Below are 27,507 nucleotides of genomic sequence, written 5' to 3'. Positions count from 1 at the left end.
AGTACTGTGTCCAGTTCTGGGCACCACATTTCAAGAAGGACACTGACAAACTGGAACGTGTCCAGAGGAGGGCAACCAAAATGGTCAAAGGCCTGGAAACGATGCCTTATGAGGAACGGCTAAGGGAGCTGGGCATGTTTAGCCTGGAGAAGAGGAGGTTAAGGGGTGATATGATAGCCATGTTCAAATATATAAAAGGATGTCATATAGAGGAGGGAGAAAGGTTGTTTTCTGCTGCTCCAGAGAAGCGGACACGGAGCAATGGATCCAAACTACAAGAAAGAAGATTCCACCTAAACATTAGGAAGAACTTCCTGACAGTAAGAGCTGTTCGACAGTGGAATTTGCTGCCAAGGAGTGTGGTGGAGTCTCCTTCTTTGGAGGTCTTTAAGCAGAGGCTTGACAACCATATGTCAGGAGTGCTCTGATGGTGTTTCCTGCTTAGCAGGGGGGTTGGAATCGATGGTCCTTGTGGTCTATTCCAACTCTATGATTCTATGATTCTATGATTCTATTCTATGTAATCACTATTGCCACATTAAACTGCCATAGCTCTCTCCCCAGTTCTTGAGAACTGTTAAGGGTGTTGAGAGTTGTTAAAAGACCTCTGCTCTCCTCACAGAGCTGAATTTTCAAGAGTGGTTTCCTGGGAACTCTGGGAATTGTAGTTGTATGGTGGTGGGGGGGGGATTGAAGGGGGTCTCCTAACAATTCTCAACACCCTTAACTCAATGCACTTTTCAGCATTCTTTGGCAGAAGCCACAATTGTTGCATCATAGTGCTTGAAATGTGTCACACAGATGGGGCTTCCAATCTAGTCTATCAATTGTGCATGGGATTAGACTGATTGCACCTATCAGTACGCATAGGTTTATCCTAGGGATGGAGGTGAATTTCATTTCATTTCACATTTTTTAAAGGAAACAGACCTAATGTCCACCTCCCAAATTAATACACAAATTGCCGTGTGATTATTCTTCAGATTTCACATGCCTCTGAATTTTGTAATCCACTTCCCATCCGAAAAAGCTTTTGGAAATGCATTTAAAATGCATTTGAAGGTAAAAATGCATGGCATGTAGAATGTGCACATTATAATACATATTTTAATGCATATTTTAATATGAATTTGTAAGTTCTTGCATTGTTGTTGGGTTTGTTTGTTTGTTTAAAAAATAATATGTAGAAATGTATGATGCAAAATTGATAGAGGCTGTTTTCTTATGTTTTTATATATAATGGAAACCACCCAGAGTAGCTGGGGCAACCCAGTCAGATAGGCAGAGTATAATAATAATAATAATAATAATAATAATAATAATAATAATAATAATAATATTGACCTTGGGAATGGTACAGCATTTCTCAACTGAATTTCCTGAAACCCATTTCCATAAAGAACAATTGAAGAGTTCCAGTGAAAATGAGCAAATTATATATTCAAAAAGGATGCCTGGAAATGATGCCACTGTATTCCTAGTTGTACTTTCTCTCCTCTCCACAGCGTTCTAACAGTCTCCTCCCTAATTATTGCTGAAGAGAAGTTACAGTAAGGATCTCTCAATTAATAGGAAACCCAGAGAATGAGTGGACTGGCTGCCAAGCAAGGCCATGTCTTCCAGAGCTTGCATTCATTAATTGGCACCACCTTTGATTTCAGCCATGTATTATCACCTCACTTCTGTCTTTCAAGCTTGCCAGAGTTTGCTAATTTAATGCCGTCATGCTGAAGTTAATTAGGATTTGATGGCATCTCAGTTGGGTAACATTGCCTGAATTCGGGGAAATCAGAAATGACATCGTACGTTGACCATAAAGTGAAATTCAGAGTTGGCGCTATCCCCAGTCTCAGCTGACAAAGGAAATGTTCCAAAAAGAGGTTTGGTACCTATGCAAACCTATTTATTCAGAAATAAGCTTCACTGAAGTCAGGGACATATAGCAGTAACAGGAGGGCACAGCAGAGCATTGCACTCTTGGGACACAACCTGCTCCACTGCTAGGCCTTTATTAGGTGACCTAACAGAATACTACAATTTAAAATTAAGAATTAAAAACAAACCACAGAGCCTAGGGCTTGCCGATAGGAAGGTCGGCAGTTCGAATCCCCGTGACGGGGTGAGCTCCTGTTGCTCAGTCCCTGCTCCTGTCAACCTAGCAGTTTGAAAGCACGTCAAAGTGCAAGTAGATAAATAGGTACTGCTCCAGCGGGAAGGTAAACAGCGTTTCCGTGCGCTGCTCTGGTTAGCCAGAAGTGGCTTAGTCATGCTGGCCACATGACCCAAAAGCTGTACGCCGGCTCCCTCGGCCAGTAAAGCGAGGTGAGCGCCGCAACCCCAGAGTCATCCGCGACTCGACCTAATGGTCAGGGGTCCCTTTACCTTTACCTTTACAGTAACAGGCATAGGGCATAGCTGTCAACTTTTCCCTTTTCTTGCAAGGAATCCTATTTGGAATAAGGGAATTTCCCTTAAAAAGGGGGAAATGTTGACAGCTATGGCATAGGGTGAGCCATATATGTATGTTGCACACACATACATCACCCCAGCTTTCTATGTACATATATTTCTCAAGGTGGCTTAATAATTGAGATCACAACAATAAAATAAAACATCTAAAAACATTAGGTAAGGTAGAAAAGTTAAAGGGCCCCTGGACAGTGAAGTCCAGTCACAGGTGACCATGGGGTTGCGGCGCTCATCTCGCTTTTCATGCCGAGGGAGCCGGCATTTGTCCACGGACAGCTTTCCAGGTCATGTGACCAGCAGGACAAAACTGCTTCCGGTGCAATGGAACACTGTGACAGAAGCCAGAGCGCACATAAATGCCGTTTACCTTCCCGCCGCAGTGGTACCTACAGTATTTATCTACTTGCACTGGCATGCTTTCGAACTGCTAGGTTGGCAGGAGCTGGGACAGAGCAACAGGAGCTCATTCCGTCATGTGGATTCAAACAGCCGACCTTCTGATCAGCAAAGCCCAAGTGGCTCAGTGGTTTAGACCACAGTGCCACCCGCATCCCCCTTAAAAAAAATAAAAATAACAGAGGTATGGCAGATCAAGAAAGAGTCTTCAACAACTTCTTTCTAGCCAGGCAAATGAAAACCCTGCCAATTTTTTAAAAAAATAAATTTACTGGTATATTAACCTATAGTTAAGAGATGCAGAACTGAGTCATGTAATGTTGTATCATCACAGACAGAGGGGCAGCCAATAGTGTATATTTACTTTGAACAAAGATTGGGCAACAAGTAGGAAAAAATTGAACTGTAGGAAAGAGATTAGATGATATAATTGGTTGTCCTCCATCCCTAACTTTTTTCACTCCATCCTAATTCAGAGTGCTATGTGATAGTAGTGATCTATTCCAAAGAAAAATAGACTCGAAACAGATTAATGAAGGTTCGAGACACATTAATGAAAAGCTGTATTACTGATGTATAGCCTAGTTACTGATTTATCTCGTCAGCTGAAGATCTTTGAGTCTTTCCGACATCTGGTAGACGATTGTCATGGTATCAATAAATGAAATAAATTCTGTCAAGTGAAACTTTTTGGACGAAAATATAGCCCGAGTTAAATGTACACTTTTCAACAGAAGCTTTGCAAAATGAGCAGGAAATATTACAAATATAATGAAAATGATGTATAGATGGTATTTGACACCATCTAAACTGGCCAAAATGTACAGGACAAGTGACAAACTATGTTGGAAATGTAAGGAACAGGAGGAGTTTTTCTACCATATGTGGTGGGCTTTCACCAAAGTTAAAGCTTATTGGGACATGATATACAATGAACAAAAAAAAAAAATGCTTAAAAATACATTTCTGAAAAAATCAGAGGCCTTCTTATTAGGTATTATTGGGGATGAATTCCCCAAAAAGGACCACAATTTATTCCTTTACGTCACAACAGCAGCAAGAATACTCTTATCCCAGAAATGAAAGCAACAAGAAACACCAACATTAAGTGAATGGCAATATAAGATGATTGAATACGCAGACCTGGCAAGATTGTCCGGGAAGATCCGAGACCAGTGAGACCAACTGTTCAAAAGAGACTGGAGTAAATTTATAATATATTTAAAAGATCATTGTAAAAATCTGGCAACGCTAACAGGATTGATTTAAAAGTTTTTGCAAATAGAATTTGTAACTTATTTACAATTGCATAGTATGTGGATTTAAGTAAGATAAAGTAAATAAGAGGAAATAGAAATTCGAAGAAGATAGGAAATGTAATAAGAAAGCTATCTAGGTGGAAGGGGTGAAGGAGTGGACTCGAGAGAGTCAGAATATATGTGAGGATAAGGAATGTTAATGTTCTTTGTATTGAAATGGAAAACTAATAAATATTATTGAAGGGGGGGGGAGAGCAGGAAATATTACTAGGTTGTATCCAATGTAGTGCTTTGGAGATTGTTTCATTGGTGAAAGCATTTCTGCTTGCCTGATGGAAAGATTCCCTTTTCTTCCCCCACAAAGCGTGTTCTCCTTCATGGAGAGCACGTGTTGTGGTGGGGGCCGACAGGACACTCCAAAGTTGTGGGGCGGGCTAATTGATCATGGCCACTGTTGTGATTGGGCTTCCCTTGTTATTGGGAAGAAGTTAATGTTGCCATTTGTTGATTAACAGGCAGAAATGCTAAAACTCCTTGCACGAGGCTGGGGCTTCCTCTTTTCACCAGTGCATCGGATTGCCTGTCCCCCCCCCTCCCTAGAATTAGGGTTGTTTGCTTTGACCTTGCTATGCCTGTCATGGGGTCATCTGCTCTTGGGGCAGGGGCCCGGTAGGAATTTTGCCCATCTGGCTGATTGGCTGGAGCCATTTGGTTTTTGCCTACTGCATAGCAAATCGTCACAACTTGTAAGGTTGCGGTTAGGCATTGGTTATATGGTTTGGTTGGTTGAGGGGCATGGATTGGCTGTGCCTGCCCCTCTAATGCTGCTGCTGCAAGGGATTCCATTAAAGGAATACTGGGGCTCACTATTGCTTTCCTCCAACCCTGTCAAGGGGCTAGGGCCACGCAAGAGCCCCTGGTTGCATTTGGGGAGGGCTGAGGGAAGGTTCCCTGCTCCATCGCTACCCCCAAGTGTATTCCCCTTCTCTGACTTTCGAAGGCGTGCGGAATGTCAGTCTGTCCCCCACTGGGGGGCAGATAGTCGCAACCAATGCCTAAGCAACCACTCACATTTTTGTATTTTAATAAAGTTGTGGCCAAAATTATGCCAAAAACCTTAAACAAAATTTCTGTGTGATGTGTGCGTTATTGGGGTGGCCCTGGGGACCTCGACACACAACATGCGGTTCTCATGACCTCCCAGAGCACATCTGGGGATGGTGCAGGAAGCACACAATGGGAGAAGAGGGAGTAAATCCTGTTGCACTAGCAGGAATCATTGGGTTGGCTTCCACTACTGCAACGATTTAGTTGAATATGGCCTAAGTATTCTGGTTGTGCATATACTGTACAGACTGGAACTTTCATAGAGTCCAATCCCCTGCAATGCAGAAATCTCAGCTAACGCATCCATGACAGATGGCCAACCAACCTCCGCTTTAAAAACCCTCCAAGGAAGGAGAATCCACAACCTCCCGAGGGAGACTGTTCCACTTGCACCATTGCATGCACTTTGAGAATTCATGTAGAAATAATTTGTAAGAGGAAAGGCACTGGGGGAAAGGGTCATATCTCTGTGGTAGAGCACATGTTGTGCATGCAGAAGGTCCCAGATTAATCCCCGTTATCTACAGGTATAATTGATGCTGATAGAAGAATTGATGCTTTTGAATTATGGTGCTGAAGGAGACTCTTGAGAGTCCCATGGACTGCAAGAAGATCCAACCTCTCCATTCTGAAGGAAATCAGCCCCGAGTGCTCACTGGAAGGAGAGATTGTGAAGCTGAGGCTCCAATACTTTGGCCACCTCATGAGAAGAGAAGACTTCCTGGAAAAGACCCTGATGTTGGGAAAGATTGAGGGCACAAGGAGAAAGGGGCGACAGAGGACGAGATGGTTGGACAGTGTTCTCGAAGCTACCAGCATGAGTTTGACCAAACTGCGGGAGGCAGTGGAAGACAGGAGTGCCTGGCATGCTCTGGTCCATGGGGTCAAGAACAGTCGGACACGAATAAACAACTAAACAACAACAACAACATCTACAGATAGGGTTGGAAGACCATGGAACCCTGGACAACCTGAGGTAGATTGGCCAATTGTCTGATTCACCTTTGTTCCTATGTGCAGGGATTTACAAATGATTGCATATTTACGTTCCAAGCATGTGGCACAGAAGCCACGTTACACTATAATTTTGTTGGCACAGGGATCAGCATACCGTACTCTAACATCTGACTGATATCACTAGCTTTGTCTGCAACCCTGTAACAAAGCCAAGCAAAAAGGATGGTGAACTTGCAGCCCTTTGGATACTGTCAGACTACAACTCCCATCATCCTTTGCCATTCTAGCCATACTAGTTGGGGCTGATGGAACTCTCATCCTTTTTTACATGGACAGAGCAACTGTATCAGTTTCCAAAATAGCACCATTATATAAGATTTGCCCTTGCATTCATTTTATACTACTTTGTTATTTTAAGGATTTGTGGGAGCTGAGAGATAGGATGGCCTTTACCAAAGCCTGGTTGAATCTGATTCCTTCAGCTATTTTAGAAGGAAGGTTCAGAACTATGCCAGACTCTGAATGTGCCTGTCCTTGCGCTTCAAACCAGGATGAAGATCTTGTACACACTATTATATGTTGTTCTTTATAAATGCATCGAGAGAGCAATATCTGGGATGGATTTTAGGGAGAGGACTGAAAATGAGTCTGCAATTTATCTGCTGAGTGTTGTTTAGAGGGTGTTGTTGTTGCTGCTGTTTTTTGTATCTTTTATCTTAGATCTTGTGATTTATGTCAAAAATATTTGCATTTGTTTTATGCTTTTATTCATTTTGTTTTTTACATTATTTTATTCCGTTCTGCATGAATTAATCTTAGTTCATCCTACTTCGTTTTAATAGAAAATTTTGTTTTAACATGTGTTGAAAGAGGAAGAATATTTCCTTTTTAAAGTGGCATGCTGTGATCTGTCATGGAAATATAGCATTTTATGTTTGCTTATGTTACAATTTATTTGGGTCGAAATTGTCTTCTACTGATGTTACTTGGTGTTACTTTCATTCTGTTGTTTTGTGATAGTCTAGTGACTAGATACAATAGCTTGTTGCTGCTGGACAGCCATATAAGGTGGCCCTACCCAAGCTTCTACCCTTCTTGGGTTTTTTGCAACATCCCTTCTTGAACTCTTATAGCGGTATGCTTGGCACTTGAATTTTGCGTGCACCTCAATAGATCTTTAGTGCACCTTTTGTTAAGTTGTGGGCGAACATATCAGACGACACAGCGATTCTTCAAACAGCTCTTCTTTATTCTGAGGCCAGAACTGAACTGAGCTGAAGGGCTCAGTCAGCCTGCTTATATAGAGCTCCAGTACCTTGTTACTGTAACAACTTTCTAAAACTATCCAATCACTGAACGTCACTTTCAATCCTTCATTTGCATAACTATCTACAGTATCCCCCTGCTGGCCCAGGGTGAGAACTTCAGTACATAACACCTTTCTTCCTACTTTACACTATTCTTAATTTGATTGCACGCCAAGGCCCCAGGGCCCGCAGTTCCGTTATATAATAAACACACAGATACAAAAATTTTAGGCTAATGGGATAAAATAGGCCACAACTTTATTGGGTAGAGATGTTAGTGGTTTGGCTTAGGCCAGGCATGTCCAAAGTCTATTTTGGGAGCCTAATCTGGTCTGCTGGTCGGTTTAATCCGGCCCCTGTGGCAGTTTATTTCCTAGGGTAAAATCCTAAAAAAAAAAAACCCCAACAACTTCAACCCTAAAAAAGCTAAACAACTTAAAATCATAAAAAAGCTCAACAACTTTGGTCGGCCCTTTGCTTTGGTCGGCCCTCACGGCCCTTCACTTCATCAAATCTGGCCCCCTTTGAAAAAAGTTTGGACACCACTGGCTTAGGCATTGAGTGAAACCACACTATATCCCAACTCCTGCCTGTCTGCAGGGAGTCTCACTAAGGGTAAACCAGCCATAGGGGGAACACTATGTAATATGTCAAATTGGGTCACCCTGGCATCCCCTATGGGGTTATGGCATAGCCCTAGCACACACCCAAGCTATGGACATCAATCCACAGCCCTGGATCCCTTTAACAGGATACCATTATCGAGGAGGAGCAGGCGGACACTAAAATCTCCCCTCCCATAAACAAAGGCTTACCCAATGCCATAAACAAAGGCTTAACCTTACGAAGTTGTGGCGATTGCTACAAGGTAGGCGAAAAGCAAATGGCTGGTGCCAATTTGTCAAATGGAAAAATTCCTACACAGCCCCATTTTTTTAAAATGTATTTTTTCTTTAAAAAATCCTTTATTGAAGTTCATAGATATCATACAGTATCTTAAATCCACACATACAAAGAAAAAAATAACCTTACATAAATTTACCGTTAAATATTAAATTACTCTTTCCACATATTTTCTAACTAAACTAAGATAAAGTAAATAAAATAAAATAGACTTCCCATCATTTCCCAATGTAATTAACATTTGTAATATTGAATGTACTTATAATTATTACCTTCCTCTTAATATATTTTCTAATGCTTTCTTACAACGTGTCGTACCATTTTCCCTTATTTCTTAATATTTACTTTACACAAGGGTCATTCAAACGCTGCCATAGATGTTATATCAGTTACATTGTTACCCAGCCCCATCAATATTGTGGCCGACATATGTCCATACCAAGGTCGCTGTCATAACAATGCATAAAAAGAGGGTGGGTTGGCTGGGAGATCTGGCAAGGATCCCCACCCCCTACTTACCAAGTAGAGGGTTTTGATTTGGCTGTTTAATTTTATTGGCATTCAGGGTAGGCAAGAAAGCTGAATTGAGTACTGGTAGGCACACGAAGGTGTGTTTGGGTGGAGAGCCACTTCCTAGTGTCATCTGCCTTCAGGAGCTACTTGCTGTGGTGGTCTTATAGCCTAGCTGGTGTCACCTGTTGAATGGTGAAGCATGGGGGTGGCTGGCACTGGTCATGTCAGGTACAACCAGTGCTTCCATTTAAGGGAGATCAAAATTTTGCTGCCCATCATGCCAGCTTGGGTGATAGAATCTGATCTGGGGTTGGTCTTGCCTTTTTCTGCTGTCAGGAGATAATTCCTCATTGCCTGCGCTGGTTACACCTGCCCGTACTTGTTTTGTCCAATTGGCATAAGTTCATTTTTGTTATGTTTAATAATAATAATAATAATAATAATAATAATAATAATAATAATAATAATAATAATACTTTATTATTTATACCCTGCCCATCTGGCTGGATTTCCCCAGCCACTCTGGGTGGCTTCCAAGAGAATATTAAAATAATCTATTAAACATTGAAAGCTTCCCCAAACCTTCATATAACCTCCACCCAGCTCCTGTTGAGTCTTCACTTTGGCTGTGGGACAAATAAAGGAATTTATTGATTCCATTGAAATTCCCCAGATAGTTTATGTGAAGGTGAACTGCAACAATTTTAGAAGATGGCAGCTTCCTAAAAGATATCTGTGTCCTGTCCTAATTGCAAAAAATCTGTCTGAAAGCTGTGCTTTAAGATTGGTCTCTTACCTCATTTCAGGACATGCCTGAATTAGCAAATGTGATTCCAGTTCAAAATCATTGCTCTCCACTCTTGAGCAATATGCAGTCCATTAATAACACAAATGTCAGACTTCTTGGGTCTGCCACATACTATCCTCGCATCCCACTCCCAAGCAAGAATTTAATAAGCAATTAATTGCTGAAATGATGCATAGCTATCTGCAAGAACCAATTCTAGAAACTGCAAGGACTTCAATTCTATTAGAAAATAAAATGGAGTTTGTGTGCTATTTTTGAATGTGTGAGAGAGCACAGAAGTCAAGGGAATCTAGTGGGTGATGTTATTATTGTAGGGTTTCAAATAAGAGAAATGACCAAAGTTAACTTTTGCTAAACAAACTTTAGGATTTATGAATGAACCCATAGGTACAAGTCTTTCCAAAGATAGCTTCCAGCAATCTTCAAGAAAATACGGCTTTGTGAGACTGGTGTTGTATTTTTTTAGCACATTTATGCAAAAGTAACTCTGAGTTCAGTGGGACTCATTCTCTAGTAATTGTGTCTGTTTGGGATAAATTCTGATTGAACTCAGGGGGACATGTGTCATACATTCAATCTACTGGGGTTATTGCCTCGTAGAAGTTATTCTGAGATTTTGTTGTTGGCATTCATCTGTGGAACAGTGCGCCTTCAGGGCTGACGTCAAACTGTTGGAGAGTTGCAGTACTTGCTGTGGCTATAGAGAGATAATACTACCGGTATATGTTCACACAAATTGAGAAATCCTTTGTATTTCAGCCACACAGCTACTGACTATCTGAGAACTTTGAGTCCAAAACTTTGGCATTGCCAAAAAGGAATGGGGGTGGGGGTGGGATGCGTATTCAGGAGGCATTGTCCTCACTATGAATTGGATTCATTGGCTCTCAGTTCCATTGACATATGACCAAATTTGATTGGCAGTGTAGCAAAATGACATTATCCTGTTCACTTCAAGATATCTGATTGGTTGAGATTGTTCATGGGGTTATTCCAGCAATAAGATCATTTGATAATACTTAAAAAAAAAAAAGCATTGGCTTGAAGAACAGCAACAGCAACTGGTAAAGGATACAATGGTAGTGATCAGAAACTACAAAGCTGAACACTTATGCAAGTTGCTTACAGAAAACCTGCTTATTCAGCATTCAGCTTGATTCCTTTGCAGAAACCACTTTGGTTATTTATTGAACATTCATTCTGAATTGTTTGTGGGGAGATTATAGAATGTTACAGCAAACAATTGTTATTTCACACTTCAAAGTGCATTTTCCAGTGCATTTTCCCAACACTTTCTAGATCACAGAAAGCATGTTATTTGAGGGAAAGCAGGTTTGTTGTGCAAGAGTGTTCTATCAGTTTTAGTTGTACAACCTGAATTTGGTGGTATGTGATTTACCTGCACCTGGAAATAGCAGCAGTTTGGAAGCACGCTCACTGTAGAGCAGGAGTCAGCAAACTTTTTCAGCAGGGGGCTGGTCCACTGTCCCTCAGACCTTGTGGGGGGCGGACTATATTTTGAAGGGGGGGGAAATGATGCAAGAGCACTGGTGGCTGCTCAGGGGCTGGCAGTGGTGATGGAGGGACGGTGTGCAGTGTGCAAAAGGGCTCCAGAGAGGGCTGCTTTAAATGGCGGCCACTCAAGCGCTGCTGCTGGCACTAACAAAGCCCAGCCCCCTTCCTCCTCTAGGCAGGGCAGGGAGAAGCCAGGAAGAGGGACAGAGGAGGCGGAGGCGGCAGCGCTGTGTAAGGGAGAAAGAGGGAGAGGGAAATAACAAGTGCACCAGCGATCCACGTGGTGGTTCCCAGACCGTCCACGGGTCGGATCCAGAAGGCAATTGGGCCTGATCTGGCCCGCGGCCCTTAGTTTGCCTACCCATGCTCTAGAGTTTTGTTTGGAAATATTTATCAGGTCAATTCCTAGTGAAAGCACTGGTTTCAACAAGAAGAATAAACCTGAAGGGCATTCCACCCTAGACATTATGGGTCTGGAACCTCCAAACATCCTTCACAACAGATCTGCTATTGTTTATGCTAGTAATTCCCAAACTACAGTGTCGTAAGAAGACTGCCAATATGGTTCAAGAAACAATTTAAGGATTATTAAGGATTAAGTATTTATGACTTTGCCCTCTTTTCTCCAGTGTTATTTCATAAGAACCCTGTAAGTTGGCAAGGCTGAGAGGTAATGATTGGCCCACGGCCTAGTCTGCTTCATGGCAGTGGAGATTTCAATCTGGGACGCTCTAACCACTACAGGCATACCTCGGAGATATTGTGGGTTCAGTTCCAGACCACCACAAGAAAGCTAATATCACAATAAAGCATGCCTTAAAAAAAACGACAACAACAACTCTAAAGTTTGTTGTTGTTGTTTTTTACTATAGTCTATTAAGCCAGCCCCACTCCCCACCTCATTTAAAGGGCAGGAGAGGGGAAACTCAGCTCCAGCTCCAGACCAACCAGCTCCACTCCTGTGGCCAGAAGAGGGGGAGCTTTATCCCCACTCCAAACCACAAATTAATAGAAGAAAGCAATGCCATTGGAGAGTAATACACCTCAGGCCACCTTCATAAGTGCGCAAAGAGGGTCCTGTGATTATTTCAAATGCAGCTGTGAGCACAAAGTAGCCACCCACAGATTCATTTTGAAATATACAGGCATAACTTGTTTTATTGTGCTTTGCTTTACAGTGGTACCTCGGGTTAAGAACTTAATTCATTCTGGAGGTCCGTTCCTAAACTAAAACTGTTCTTAACCTGAGGTACCACTTTAGCTAATGGGGCCTCCCACTGCTGCCACACCGCTGCCATGCAATTTCTGTTCTCATCCTGAAGCAAAGTTCTTAATCCGAGGTACTATTTCTGGGTTAGCGCTGTTACCTGAAGCGTCTGCAACCTGAAGCGTCTGTAACCCGAGGTACCACTGTATTGCCCTTCACATCGCTTTACAAGCTGCAGGCAACCTAGCTGCTTCCTTCACTGGAGGTTTTCAAGCAGAGGTTGGACGGCCATCTACCATTAATGCTTCAGTTGAGATTCTTGCATTGTAGGGGGTTGGACTTGATTATCATCAGGGCCCCTTCCATGAGTCTATGATTCTATGACACTTGTATGGAAAAGTTTTGAGTGTATGTGTGCTGGTGAGGAACACCATCCTACTTCAGAATAAATTACCGTATTTTTCGCTCTATAACACGCAGATTTTTTCTCCTAAAAAGGAAGGGGAAATGTCTGTGCGTGTTATGCAGCGAATGTGTGGTCCCTGGAGCCGAAAAATCAGGCAAAAATCAAACCGTGCTTCAGGGAGAAGGAAACCTGAAAAGAGGAAGTGGTTGCTTTCCTGCATTCTGCCTCAGGGTCTTACTGCCCACCCTCTCTGTTTCGTTACTGTGTTTGCTCAAACGGAACAAAGAGCAGGGAAAGCCCCTCCCCTCCAGGAAAGAAGAGGGGAAAAGCAGAGCGTCCTTCGTTCTATCCTCTCCCTGCTCCGGAGGGAACAATGTTTGTGAAGGGAAGAGAGATTACAGGTTCGGCTTAAAATTCTGATTTGACTTCCTGCTTTTTGTTTTTGGAGACACACAGCATTCAAATATGCTTTCTTCCATTTAAAAGGATGAAATCCTTAAACAGTGTTTTGCCTGTAAATTCATGCGATCTGGAAGATTACAGTGTCTGTACCTCTTAAGGGATGGCAAAGCTTAGGTTTCGCTGCTAAATAGTTCTTAATGCAGTTAAAATGCTTTCTTCTGTCAAGGCAGTTAAAAAAAATACGTATATATCAGGCAGCCGGAAAACATGCAGGTGGGAGGGAGAGGGAGAGGGAGAGGGAGAGGGAGAGAGAGAGAGAGAGAGAGAGAGAGAGAGAGCACGCTGGCTGGCTTGTGTGGGTGGGTGGGGGGAAACTTTTGCCTTCCTTTCCTCACGTCATAGCCCTCTCCTGCATTCTTAGCCTTGTGTGTTTTTCCTTCCCTCCCCACTTAAAATGTGGTTACAAAGCATGGATCCACATGGATCCTCAGGATCTTTGCATTGGGTCACCCCAAATTCACCATCAGAGCACACAGCATGTCCATGGCTACAGCCTGCCCCCCCCAAAATCACACACCCACTGTTGCCTGGGGCTGCAATGGTGCAAAAACGTGGTTAAAAAGTATGGGTCCACATGGATCCTCAGGATCTTTGCATTGGGTCAGCCAAAATTCACCATCAGAGCACATAGCATGTCCATGGCTACAGCCTGCCCCCCAAAAATCACGCACCCACTGTTGCCTGGGGCTGCAATGGTGCAAAAACGTGGTTACAAAGCATGGATCCACAGGGATTCTCAGGATTTTTGCATTGGGTCACCCCAAATTCACCATCAGATCACAGGTCTGTGGCCACAGCATGAAGCACAAAAATGATACGTCCACTGTTTCATTCAGAATATTTTTTCCCTTGTTTTCCTCCTCTAAAAACGATGTGCGTGTTATGGTCAGGTGCGTGTTATAGAGCGAAAAATACGGTACATGGCAATTGTGGGAACCAGTATTTCCAAAAAAAACCAGGCTATTGATTTCCGTGAAATATGAGGTGCTGCTGTTTTTTAGTTGGTGTAGGAATGGGAGAATATGGTGGAGATAAATCAATTTCCTTGATTTAGCTAGATCATTCAGTTATCATACAACAGTAAAACTAAGTTAGCCAAAAGTTATATAATCTATGAAGGAAATTCCCAAGGTTAATATTTTTTCCACACAAAAAAATGATAATTAAAACCACTAAAGGAGTTTCTCTCCTCCCCCAGCAGCAGCCTAAAAATGTAAAGTATAATCAGTCAAATATTATATATATATGCACACATACCTCTGCTAAAGGGGAAGCTCTTAGCACAAAGCTGCGCTGTATTGATTTCCTTTTAAACAAGAAAAGGGAAGTGCCATGGGCTTAAAACTGAATACTCCAGCACAATTCTGCTTCACTGTTCAATACATGGAAATAAAGAAAGATATTAGAAGTTCTATTTCCATCTTCTGAGGCTGGATGGAAAATTAACTGATCAACAGGGAGGAAAATGAAATAAAAGTAGAACCAGATAACTTACAGTGAAAAGCAGTACGCCATATTACAAGTGGCAAAATAAACTGAGTTGCTAGTTCACAATACTTGCCCTTCATTCAGGAGTTACAACCTATCTGCATATTACAGTTGAATGGATTTAACAAAATGCACAGATTGGGTGGCATCCAGAATTTATGTGCGCAGAACTTTGGTAAGGGGACTTTCCAAGCAGAGGGGATGAGGGTGAAAATTTTGCTGAAATTTGCACCCTATGAAGCCCACATTTCTGAATTCTGTAATTTGGTTCTCCAACCAAGAAATGTGTACAACAAATGCTTCAGCTAGGGCAAATTGTGTATAAAATGCATGCTAGTGAAAAGATTATATAGAAATGCATTGTGTATATTGGGCAAAAATGAATGCTAACATGTGTATTTAGGAGAAATTAGCCCTAAAATGTTGGTGAATTTTCATAAGGATTTTCAAAAAAATGCACAATGCTGTGGAACTGTAGAGAACTAAAGTTAAAATGGGAAAATATGACAGAATTGCCCATCCATAGCCTGCCGTGAACAATCTCGCCTGATGACAAGACTCCACCCCCTTTGAACTGTATTGTTTCTTTGCAATACTGAATTTATTCATTGTTGCCTTTGTCCTATTTGTTTTGAATTTTTTACTTTTTATTTAACAGTAAGTATATGTTTGTTTTAAGCTGCTTTGCTCATTGTGGCAAATCAGCATATAATAATAGTACTGAAAGTAGTCAGGAACATGCTACCCAAAAGATCCTGGATAACATGCTGGGCAATCTGAGAGGGTGTACCAAATGTGAAAATTACCCTCCAGCATCACAATAAAAGATTATGGGCTAACTGCACGCTTTCTTTATTTTTGATTGGTTAAATGTGTGCTCCCCCCATTTAAAGGGCCTGTCTCACCAGGTACTGATGGAGCCTTTGTCATTTCCTTCTAAATAGACCCTCAAGAAACATCCAGAGCTACTGCAGTTCTCCTTACTACTCTGAGCGCTTGCTTAAGGACGTATTATTCTGCCTGCTGGTTGCCACATCTCTTTGAAAACTATTGTATTAACTTGGTCATTTCACTGCTCTTTTTCTACCAGAAAAGTTCTCAAAATGACACTCCATTACATACCCTCCAACATGTTTCCAATGAAAATATGGACCTCCCATTCCATAATGATAATTTTACTATTTATACCCCACACATCTTACTGGGTTGCCCCAGCCAGTCACTCTGTGCAGCTACCAACATATATTAAAACATAATAAAACATTAAAAAAAAACACACTTCCCTATACAGGATTGTCTTCAGACAGCTCAGGGGTCAGATAACTCCATACTGTCCAACATTTATCCAGTGAAAATAGGGACATCCTAAGGAAAAGTGGGACATTCTGGGATCAAGTCAGAAACTGAGACGGCTTCTCTAAATCAGGGAGGTCCCTGGAAAATAGGGACACTTGGAGGGTCTACCATTATGACTGCTTCTCATTTTGTTAAATTGTGGTTCCAATTACAAACAATTCAATGAGCATCATCAGTCCATGCAGATCTACAGTTTTACACATTCCGAATTGGCTGACAACAATGGGCAGGACTAAATTAGATTTTATTGCAATGTCTCCTTAGTTGTTATGGGATTAGCACATGATATAAATGTTCTGTAACCAGTATGAGACAAATGACTAGAAGAACTGGGCTAACTCTTCACAAGTTGATTGCAAACAACTTCTTCTTTCTGAGTCTTCATAGGAGACTTCATAGGAGAAGCTTTCTTCATAGGAGACTTCATAGGAGAAGCTTGGTTTTTTCCTGAGAATTTTCTGAATTTTCATAAAGATCTGGCCCTTCCAGTTGTTTTGCTGCCAGCTTAATTGTCCCCTGTTGCGGTGTGTAGGACAGTTCTGTAAAATAGTGTTGCTGTCCATTTTAAAGAATTATTTCTGGTTGTTGGGTCTATAGTAGGGTTGCCACCTTTGGTCAGGGAAAAATGGAACAGATGGGGAGAAATGGGGGGGCTAAAAATTAACTTTACTTGGTGTAGAAATGACAAAAGCAATCCATTACAATGGCACGCAGGGTTTATAGTGGTTTATTCCATGGCTGCACAGCAACTCTCTTTGTACCCCCAGCTCTCTGCCAGAGCAAAATCAAGTCAATACAGACTGAGAGCAAAACTTCTCAGGGAAGTCACACAGATACTAGCACCATAGTAATGTTGAGCTAATCAGATTCACTGGAGGGCAAATTTCAGAAAGAAAGCCAAAGAAAGCAATGCAAATGAATAAGCGAGCACTTTTAAAGAACTTGCAAATGAAGAAGAAGAAGAAGAAGAAGAAGAAGAAGAAGAAGAAGAAGAAGAGGAGGAGGAGGAGGAGGAGGAGGAGGAGGAGGAGGAGGAGGAGGAGGAGGAAGAAGAAGAAGTTGCTTTTACACTACTGAAAATATTCCTGGAGACTGAGTATTGTCACCTTCCCCATAATATTCATACCAATGCCAAATGGATATTATCATGATCTTGAAACTAAGACCAAAAAAGAAAAGTGTTGAACTGTCACAAGCTTCTCTGCACAGTGCTGTAACCAAATTGATCTGCCAGCTGCTCTTGTCTTGCCTTTTAATCTGTCTGGGAAGTAGACTTGTTTGATAGCTTATCAAGCACCAAGTGGTTAGCATTTGAAAACATTTGAGAAAGAACCTGATAAGGAAAACAGCACCTTTCCAATAGTGTCAATTAGGGAATGACATTTAGGGGTGAAAGATGCATTAAAATTTGATCTGTGCTTCAGTTAGCTATATAGTGACTGAATCTTCTTTGTAGTCTGTCTCAGCTGTAGTCCACAATTTCCCCAAGTTTCTTTTTTGAATTAAGTTTGATTAGGAAACATCAAAAACCCAGTCCTAGCTTAGGTCATATTATGCTATGGAAAACATAGCACATTGTCTCCTTATTGTTCTGTGCTTTAGGAACATTGTGATATTTTTGACCACTTGCTGGGTAGATGATCTAATTAGTGCAAATACTGCTGCTAGGCCAAATGCCCAAACAAGAGGCTAATGAATTTATTGCAACTGAAGCTTACCAAAGAATTCTTTTTTAAAGGAAGAAATAAAGAAAACCACCACTTGGTTTGGGTGCTCTAGAAGGATTATGAAACACTGAAGAGCATAAGAATTTTACAAATTTAGATTCACACTCGGGTTTTAAAAAAAGAATATGTTGCCCCCACCAAGGGGATTAAGTTGCAGGTCTAAAAGGAAGACCATCATTGAAGTATGCCTGCAGAATGTCACTATTTGCCTTGTATCTGCGGTCTCCCCCCAACCCCCCCCCCCACACAAACACAAACACATACACATACACACACAAAACAACAACCTGTTTTTGAGTCGCTCAGTCCTCTCTCTGCTTCTGTGATTTGGGTATCTGAGACACTGTAGAACATGAAAGTCTGCACACTTTCTTAAAGGGAATCTAAAAATAACTGTAGGGTTGGCAGAAGCAGATGAAATTTTCAGGCAAAGGATCCCCTAGAGACTTGATTAAGTCAATCAAATTGAACCCTAATCACACAAGATTTCCAGTCACACAAAGGACTGCAACAATGTTCAGCTGAACACGCTTGCCTCCCTTCTGATTTTGAAAGAAGGCCATAGTGGGGGTGTGAGCTCTATGTAAAAAAAGCAACTCTCAGGCCCCTCCACCTATTTTAGAATGTTAGAATCAGGCTATTTTGCCTACTTGGCCTATTCCGTCATACCAGTCCTATTGGGATGAATGTCCCTTTTTAATGTAACCCTTCCCATTTTCAGATAAAGCATGAATTCCCAAGGAAAGGCATTGCTTACAAGTGATTTCTTGTTGAACACTACTGATCTAAGCGCTATCCTAAAATTGAAAGTTATGTAAGTATGTCCTGCATTTTAACAGTTTACAGGCTTCTAACATGCTCATTAAAATAAGGTCATTGCTTGAGTTTGAAAGTCAATTAACTCAGAAGGTGGAATGAAAAGTTCATGTTAATCCACTAATGTGCATCTCAGTGGCAATTAATTCAGATCTTTGTAGTGGTTCCAAGAAAGTAATTTACTCTTCTATAGGAAGCGTCTACAGATTCCCCCCCCCCAATACTGGGGCATTCCATTATAATGAATAAATAATTGCTGCAGATTCATTTTACAAAATTAGTATGTAAGCTTAGAATAACTCTGATCGATTTGTATCAATATTGATATTGTACCAAGCCAAGTAATGCATAAGGATCAGGTCTTTTCTTTCTTTTTTCCTATTAGATTTTGATTAAGACGCTTCGATATTTCACCTACATTTACTGGTTTTGTAAGAAAGCAGACATTATAAAGTAACCATCAGGCTTATGATTGCCAATAGTACAAAGGAACTCAAGGCATTCAACTTACTATTATGTATATTCTGATGAATTTTTGCTTTGCCATGCTTGAAAACCCCATTACCTTCCAGGCGTTGCAAGTCACCTAAGAGCTCATCAATGTATATGCCTTCAGGCTGAACATGGACCATTTATTACAAGAGTGCATGGACCCCAAGGCGCACCTTGTATATTAAAACAAAACAACAAAACACAACTGCTGGTAACTGTTCTTTGCACATTCTGCTTCAGTCAGTTCCCATTCACTATAATGGAGAACCTAAAAATTGCTTTTATTTCCTTTTGAGGCCAAAGTGAATGAAATTTACAGGAACATAATCCTTTCTAAGTGGGGTAAGTCTGCCAGACTATTTTGAATAATTCAGTAGTTTGAATGGAGGAGACACCTACATTTTACACTGGCAAAAAGGGTGGTGTAAGTCAAACTCTATTTTGAAGCTTGATACTGTAAACATATTACAGTGTGTGTGTGTGTGTGTGTGTGTGTGTGTGTGTGTGTGTGTATTTAGATCTAGATACGATGGCTAGGTTGCATGTAGGGGCAAACTACTGCCAGCATATAACACCCTACTTGCAGGATTATCATTGGCTGCTAATTTACTACCAGGCCAAGATCAAGGGGTTGGTACAAAGATATGTCCATATACATCTTGGGACTATACCTTATACCTTATACACCTAGTAGATCACTGCAGTCTACAGTTTCTCCTGCAAGTTCCAAAGTTCTAAGAAGCTGTAGTAACTCAGAGCAGAGCTTTCAGTGTGGCTGCCCTTGTTCTGTGGAACAGCTTTCCTATTGAGATACAACAGGTGCCCCCTACCTGCACTTTCCAGAAATGATTGAAGACACTTTTTTTCCTAGGAAGCCTAGTCTCATTTTAAATGTATTTGTTGTATTTGTGGTCAGGATAAAAACAACAACATTGCTTACATTATCTTATGTGCAAATTGCTTTGAGACAGTGGTTTAGATCAGGGGTGGCCAACTCCCAAGAGTCTGCGATCTACTCACAGAGTTAAAAACTGGCAGTGATCTACCCCCTTTTGGGGGGTGCAGGGCAAAGATGTTGAGCTTTTTTAGGGACCAAAGTTGTTGAGCTTCTTTGGGGGGAGCCAGTGATCTATCAGTGATCTACCACAGACGGCCAGTGATTCCTAAATCATATAACACACACACACACACACACACACACACACTCCAAATGTTGTTGGACTACTACTCCCATTAGCACCAGCCAGTGTCCTGGGCCAGGAGTCAGCTTCCCCTGCTGAACAGCAGCCTGAAGGGAGAGAAGGCAAAGTGACTCCACCTGCAGCTGGTCAGACTTCAAGGACAGCACCAATGAGAACCAGCTGGCTTCAGCCATCTTAAATTGGGCTTTTGGCAGCAGTCAGATGCTAGAAACATTCCTGTGGTTCCCGATTCTCCCTTGCTGCTTCCTGATCTCCGTCTGGACCCTTGGTTTTGTAACCAATTAGATTCTGTGAGTCCTGGATTGTCTGACTATGTGGATTGCTGTTTGCTCAGAATGGACTGGACCTTGCATGTGGATTCAGCTTTGTGGCAAGCATTTCTCAGAGACCCTTGTCTGTTTGGCCTCACATTCCACCCAGCTCTGCATTCTGTTGCTCAGCAATGGGACTTGGGACAGGATTACAACAGTCAGCATGGTCAGTGGAGAGAAATGATGTGAATTGGAGTCCAAGTCTGAAGGGCACCACATCTGCTACTCCTGATTATATTCAGTGCTGACTTGAGCTAACAGACATACTTCCACTTCCTCAAAAGAAGGCACCTGATTTATGTTGATCTCTCCTCTGCAATACAGGCCCATGCCACCTACTTCTCTTGAAGTTGGAAGAGTCTCTGGAATACTCTGGAATACAGCATAGAGGGGAGATTGGTGAAAATGGGGGTGCTTCTCCTTACGCCAGTGGAATAATTTCCATGAATGCAAAACCACTATTGGATCCAACCCATAATTTCTAGAACTGCATATCAAAAAACCCCAATTTTTTAACATGCATAATTCTAAACTTACGGCATAAAGACCCTTTGCTGAATCAGCAAAGTCTTAAGTCCACAAGCCAAAAAATAAATAAAAATGGAATAAAAGCCATTCATTATGGCTCACCGCCAACGAACTGGAATCTTGGCTCCTTATGAACCTCACAGGATTATAATACTAATTGACTCTATCTTTTAAAAAAGAAAGCAGTAATTTCCATTCATTTTTAATTGCTATCCAGACTAAGTTTCCATTCAGTTGTTGCTGAGTTTTAGGTTTAAGTAACAAGGAACACTAATTTCTACTTTGGTCTGGAGGCAGGATAGGGCACCTATTTAAATCAGGAGGTTGAATGCCAAGGTGTCTCTGATTCCCTGGCTAATTACTGATGTTCAATTAACGTGTGCATACAATACAGCAGAATCTTCTTCCAAGCCTTGGGGACCTTTGGTTCACTAATTAGCAAAATAATAGAAACTGGAAAAGGCCTCTTTGACCCCTTAATCAGTGGAGATACCTTTGGGGGGCAGTGGACTGTGAAGATGTTCATGAATGGAGATTTGAAAGACCTTTCAGACTTATATCTGAGGATTTCCAGTACTCTGAGGTTTACTGTACATAAATATGGCATACTATGCTCCGCTCCGCTCAGTTGCTGGGTTGGCCTGTAACATGAATGAGGAAGCTGCGGCCCTCCAGATATGGTTTGGCTCCAACTTCCATCAACCTCAGTCATACCTGATCATCCTTGAGAATGAAAAACCAAGGGAGGAGAGTCACCCTTTAAGAAATGCTCACCTGTGTCGCTGGCAACATGGACCTCTTGTTGGGAATTCCATTCCACCCTTTGCTGCAGACATGGGATTGTTGCATGTCACATGTCTGTTTACATTCCAGCACAGATTGCTGGCGTGAACGGAACTTCCATTCTGTATTGCTTTTGTTTTTAATCTCCAAGAAGACTGCAAGGAGAGATGCCATGTTTTCTTTGTCCTGATTTATGTATAATAAATGTGTAGCTTTAGTATTGTATCTACAGCCTCAAGCCTCTTCTGCTGCGCAGTTTACACTGCTGAGTAGTGCGTGCTCAAGCCTGCTAGCTTGAGTCGCTGATAAATGTCGGAGGAGCAGAGGTTGATGGATCTCCACAGTGGCAAAGGTGAGGTGGGGAGATGCTCCAGCTGGGGCTGAGCCAGCTGGCTTTTCGATCCCCGATTCCAACACCTCTTAGGCAAGGCTGAAGTCCAGTGTGACCTCCTTTCACTTGTGTTTGTGTAGGGGACAAACCCACTTCAATGGCAAGCTGGAAATTCATCCTATATGTAAATTCAATTGACAAAGTGCATGTTGCTTGTCTTGGTGAATACCCCCATCAACAACCAGTGATCTCAAGTGTATCAGAAATCCAAGAGAATGTCAGTTACATGAGGTATCTCATCCCATCCCATTGATACTGCATCCCCAACAAGGTATCTAGATCACAAAGCAAGTTTGGACATATGGAAGTACAGATGGCCTCTTCTAAGAATGGCTCAGGGAATAGACTATTGCCACTGAGCAATTTCCAAATATGGTCAGCATTTTATTGATTGATTGATTGATTGATTGATTGAGACACAAAAATAGGCTTGCAGCATGCTGAGTTTTTCTCAGTTGGTCTGAATGTGAGACTATGCAGTGCCACACACAGTTCAATCATTGGCACATCTCCTTACAAATAAAGGCAACTGAGTTTACTGAAACTTCCTAGGGAAGCATGTATAGGACTGTAACCAGAGTGAGATAACAGCCTTGACATCGCCATGTCCTCCTCACTTATTAGCTGGTTTTGCCAGCCAGTCTGGTCTGTGAATTGATAGGTGGCAGTATCAGACGAAGTGAGCAAAGCAGAATAATTCATAAATACGGATGGTGTTTTACTACAGTCCTAGGGTTAGATCCAGGCGTTAATAGCCTGGGGAATTTTCTATTTTTTTCTAGTGCTTTAAGGAAAGCAATGGATGAATCCATCAGTTTTAGTTTCTCACAGTTTCAGGTGATTCCAGTCTTAAGCTCAGTTGGCCACATTTTAGTTTGCAAGGGTTAACCCTACGCACCCACCCAAAATGGAGCAGCTTTTTTACTGCATTTGTGTGGGCTTGTTCCCATCAGAAAAGAGGTGAGGATGCCTTCACCCAACACACACGACCCTGTTTGTTTCCCCACCTCTGCAAGCTCCCTGGCATAGGAGCCAACTCCCAGGAGCCAAGGTCCCTTTGCCCCCCCCATAAAATAGTTGAGGGGGCTGCCCCTCCCACAAGTTGAGGGACATTGCAATTCAAATGGTGTGTGTACACCACATCTTGTAATTGACTATGCAGGGTGGGACTTCCCTGCCCCCCATGTTTTATTCAATTTGGGACCTCTGCTTTCCCTGGAATTCCTACTCATGGAGCTGCGCTCTGCGCATGCATGATGGCTGTTAAGGTATATGTTTACATTACTGCTTAATGTGTATCCACTTTCCAAGTTGGACTGAAGCTGGTGGGAATGCATCAAATAGTGGTATTTGTCGGTATTTCTATGCCACCTGATGGGGCTTCATTTCATATACTTCTGATTCAGATCTACGAAACACTTTGCCTCCCTCATGTTGCAAACAATGGTTGCCTTGAAAAACTCGATATAATTAATGCTTTGCAAGTAAATGTGAGAAGTTGCTCTGGTCTCTGTTTCTTTGTACGTTATCTTTGATGTGTTTTCTGTTTTCTTCATAATAAATTTGAAAATGGAAAAGAAAAAAGAAGAAGCAGTATTTATTAAGACACTATAGGATCAACGTGGATTGTGGCTAACGTTGTGTGAATATTAGTAGGAACACACTGGATGTGGAGTAAGCAGCAATATGAACATATTTTGAATTCTGCTTTTATCTTCTTCTTTTGTGTGGTAAGCCAGACTGTAATTATTACTGAATGGCAGGAACAAATTAACGCAGGAGACTGAAGCAAAGTGTTCTGACATAATTATGTTTTCATATTTTCACACCTTTCAAGGTGTTCATAAAAGGACACCATTCTATCTTAAGGCTGATGGAAAACAAGCGACAAAGCAACAGCAAAGCTTTTATCTGTGCCTTATTTGTTAAAAAAGGGATTTAAGGTTTGTTTCGAAGATGCTGTCTGCACAATCTCCAAAGGAGGGAGGATATTTGCCAAGGTTAAAAAGGGGCAGAATGATCTCTTTATTCTTAAAACGTCTCTGGAGGGTGAGGGAAAGGTTGGGAAAGCACAGGCTCTACGTGCTGAAATCAAAAGTCATGAGTCATGTGTCCATGCTTGGCATGCACGAACAGCACATGGTTCTCTAGAAGAACTACAGGTGCTGCCTGAGGTTTCCAAAGGTTGTAAAATTTCAGAATGTGGATATGCTGTGAAATGTGAAACTTGCAAACTGGCAAAGGTAAAAGGATGCAGTTATCCAAAAGTGGAAAGGGTAACCACAAGACCTTTTGAACTGGCTCACATAGATTTGTGGGGTCCTGTAAGGGAACCAAGTCTGGGAGGGTCAAGGTTTCTGCTGACGGTGCAGGATGATTTTACACAGAATAACTGGACTCTTGGTCTCAAATCCAAGGATGATGCAGCACAGCTGATCAAAGGTTGGATTGAGGAGGTGGAACAAAGGTTTTCCACCAGGGTGCAAGCTGTCACAAGTGACAGAGGAGCCCAGTCAACAGGTTCTGCTTTGCAGAAATTCTTTCGCAAGAAAGGGATACGTCACTCAGTGACTTCACCCAATCGGGGGGGGGGGTGGCAGAGCTGAGACGTCAGGCTCTGGTTAAAACTGCACAGGTGTTGCTGAAAGATTCTGGGTTACCTCCAAGGTTTTGGCTGGAGGCAATCAGGTATGTGAGCTTCACCTGGAATCGGACCTACAATTCCATGGTAGGGGACACACCGTTTGGGTTGTTGCATGGCAGGAAACCCCAGATTCATTTTTTGCGTATGTTTGGGTCAGGTGCATCTGTGCCGGTACCTACTGCTTTGCAGGGGCCAGATGGATCCAAGTTCCGGAAAATGATCTTCTGCGGGTATGAGCCAGAAGCACGTGCATGGAGGTTTGCATTTCCATCAGGTGATCAGAGTAAGTTACTGATCAGTAAACACGCTGAGTTCTATGAGCAGGATAAAAGGTCAAAACCTGCTGTCATGCGTGATGTGCTCTCAGAATGTCTATCTGATTCTGAGGAGGAAAGGGAGGCAGAGGCTGATCCCGGTGATGAGGACCAGGTCCAAGATCAGGATTCAGAATCCGATGATGACGATCAGGTAACTGACCAAAGTCAGGAACAGGAGGAGGTATCGGTAGTTTCTCAACAGGATGTTAAGGGAACACCCAAAAGCGAGCCTAGTTCTCCTGTGAGTGTAATGGAGAGGATTCGAAAACGCTTTAAGTCAGAGGGGGAATCCCGTGATGTTGAGGACACAGTTCCTGGTGGCAGTGAGTCAGAGGTAACATCTGAGTTTGTGCCCAGAAGGTCTAGTCGCACAACAAAGGGCGTTCCACCTGAAAGATACCAGGCAACAAGTGCGTGGGCAAGATTCGCACAGTGTGATTCTGGGAGTGTTGAGGGGGTTCAACAGGTGCCTGGGAAAGATGCCGGGAAGGGGCACAAGGCAAAGGGGAAGTTGTTGAACTCAAAAGGGTCTTGTCAGAATGTGCAGCAAGGGGGGGTGTTGAGTTTGGAACTTAACAGGTTAAGTTGTTCCCATGATGCCACACCATTCTGACGTCAGTTTTCGAAGCTGGGAGGAGTTTGCTATTCTCACTCTATGCTGTGAGGGGAAAGGAAGCAGTTTTGCCATGGCTGCAAGTAGTCCTGGTTTTTCCGGAGATTTGTTGGAATAAACGACTGTAAATAGACAAACCTGTACTCTGTGTGTTTGTCAAAGGACGTGATAGCTTTTCCCGCTGTGTGAACTCTGCTACGGCGTGACTGGAGCAGCAGAAGGAGCAGAGGCACGCAGAGGAAGCGTGCCGGACCTGCCGGATCTGCCATAAAGAGCTAATTGGGGATCGTAAATCAATTAGCGAGGGTTACGCCAATAAATCAATTTTTATTGATTAAAAGAACTGGCAGATGTGATCTCAGAACCACTGGCACTCATCTTTGAGAATTCCTGGAGAACAGGCGAAGTCCCGGCAGACTGGAGGAGGGCAAATGTTGTCCCTATTTTCAAAAAGGGGGAAAGAGAGGACCCAAATAATTACTGCCCAGTCAGTCTGACATCAATACCAGGGAAGATTCTGGAGCAGATCATTAAGCAAACAGTCTGTGAGCACCTAGAAAGGAATGCTGTGATCACCAATAGTCAGCATGGATTTCTGAAGAACAAGTCATGTCAGACTAACCTGATCTCGTTTTTTGACAGAATTACAAGCCTGGTAGATGAAGGGAACACAGTGGATGTAGCCTACCTTGATTTCAGCAAGGCATTTGACAAGGTGCCCCATGATATTCTTGTAAAGAAGCTGGTAAAATGCGGTCTTGACTATGCTACCACTCAGTGGGTTTGTAACTGGCTGACTGACCAAACGCAAAGGGTGCTCATCAATGGCTCCTCTTCATCCTGGAGAAGAGTGACTAGTGGGGTGCCACAGGGTTCTGTCTTGGGCCCGGTCTTATTCAACATCTTTATCAACGACTTGGATGATGGACTCAAGGGCATCCTGATCAAATTTGCAGATGACACCAAACTGGGAGGGGTGGCTAACACCCCAGAGGACAGGATCACACTTCAAAACGACCTTGACAGGTTAGAGAACTGGGCCAAAACAAACAAGATGAACTTTAACAGGGAGAAATGTAAAGTATTGCACTTGGGCAAAAAAAATGAGAGGCACAAATACAAGATGGGTGACACCTGGCTTGAGAGCTGTACATGTGAAAAGGATCTAGGAGTCTTGGTTGACCACAAACTTGACATGAGCCAACAGTGTGACACGGCAGCTAAAAAAGCCAATGCAATTCTGGGCTGCATCAATAGGAGTATAGCATCTAGATCAAGGGAAGTAATAGTGGCACTGTATTCTGCTTTGGTCAGACCTCACCTGGAGTACTGTGTCCAGTTCTGGGCACCATAGTTCAAGAAGGACACTGACAAACTGGAACGTGTCCAGAGGAGGGCAACCAAAATGGTCAAAGGCCTGGAAACGATGCCTTATGAGGAATGGCTAAGGGAGCTGGGCATGTTTAGCCTGGAGAAGAGGAGGTTAAGGGGTGATATGATAGCCATGTTCAAATATATAAAAGGATGTCA

The 27,507-nt window shown here is 42.4% G+C and overlaps 1 long non-coding RNA gene across 3 annotated transcripts; it reads left to right on the top strand.

Moving 5' to 3' along the window:
- Window positions 1–842: 842 nt before the first annotated feature.
- Window positions 843–19,349, top strand: LOC308585236. 3 transcript variants are annotated; one of them, XR_014007181.1, is made up of 4 exons: window positions 851–889; window positions 984–1,062; window positions 18,602–18,694; window positions 19,269–19,349. It is a non-coding gene; the product is annotated as an uncharacterized lncRNA (long non-coding RNA). The 3 variants fall into 3 exon arrangements; XR_014007182.1 differs by adding an exon at window positions 1,506–1,550 and having other exon boundaries at window positions 854–1,062; XR_014007183.1 differs by lacking the exons at window positions 18,602–18,694; window positions 19,269–19,349 and adding an exon at window positions 1,506–1,668 and having other exon boundaries at window positions 843–889.
- Window positions 19,350–27,507: the final 8,158 nt, after the last annotated feature.

Source organism: Podarcis bocagei (assembly GCF_964188305.1).
Source record: "Podarcis bocagei genome assembly, chromosome: 4".
Classification (NCBI taxonomy): domain Eukaryota; kingdom Metazoa; phylum Chordata; class Lepidosauria; order Squamata; family Lacertidae; genus Podarcis; species Podarcis bocagei.
This window is presented reverse-complemented; position numbering and strand designations above follow the sequence as displayed.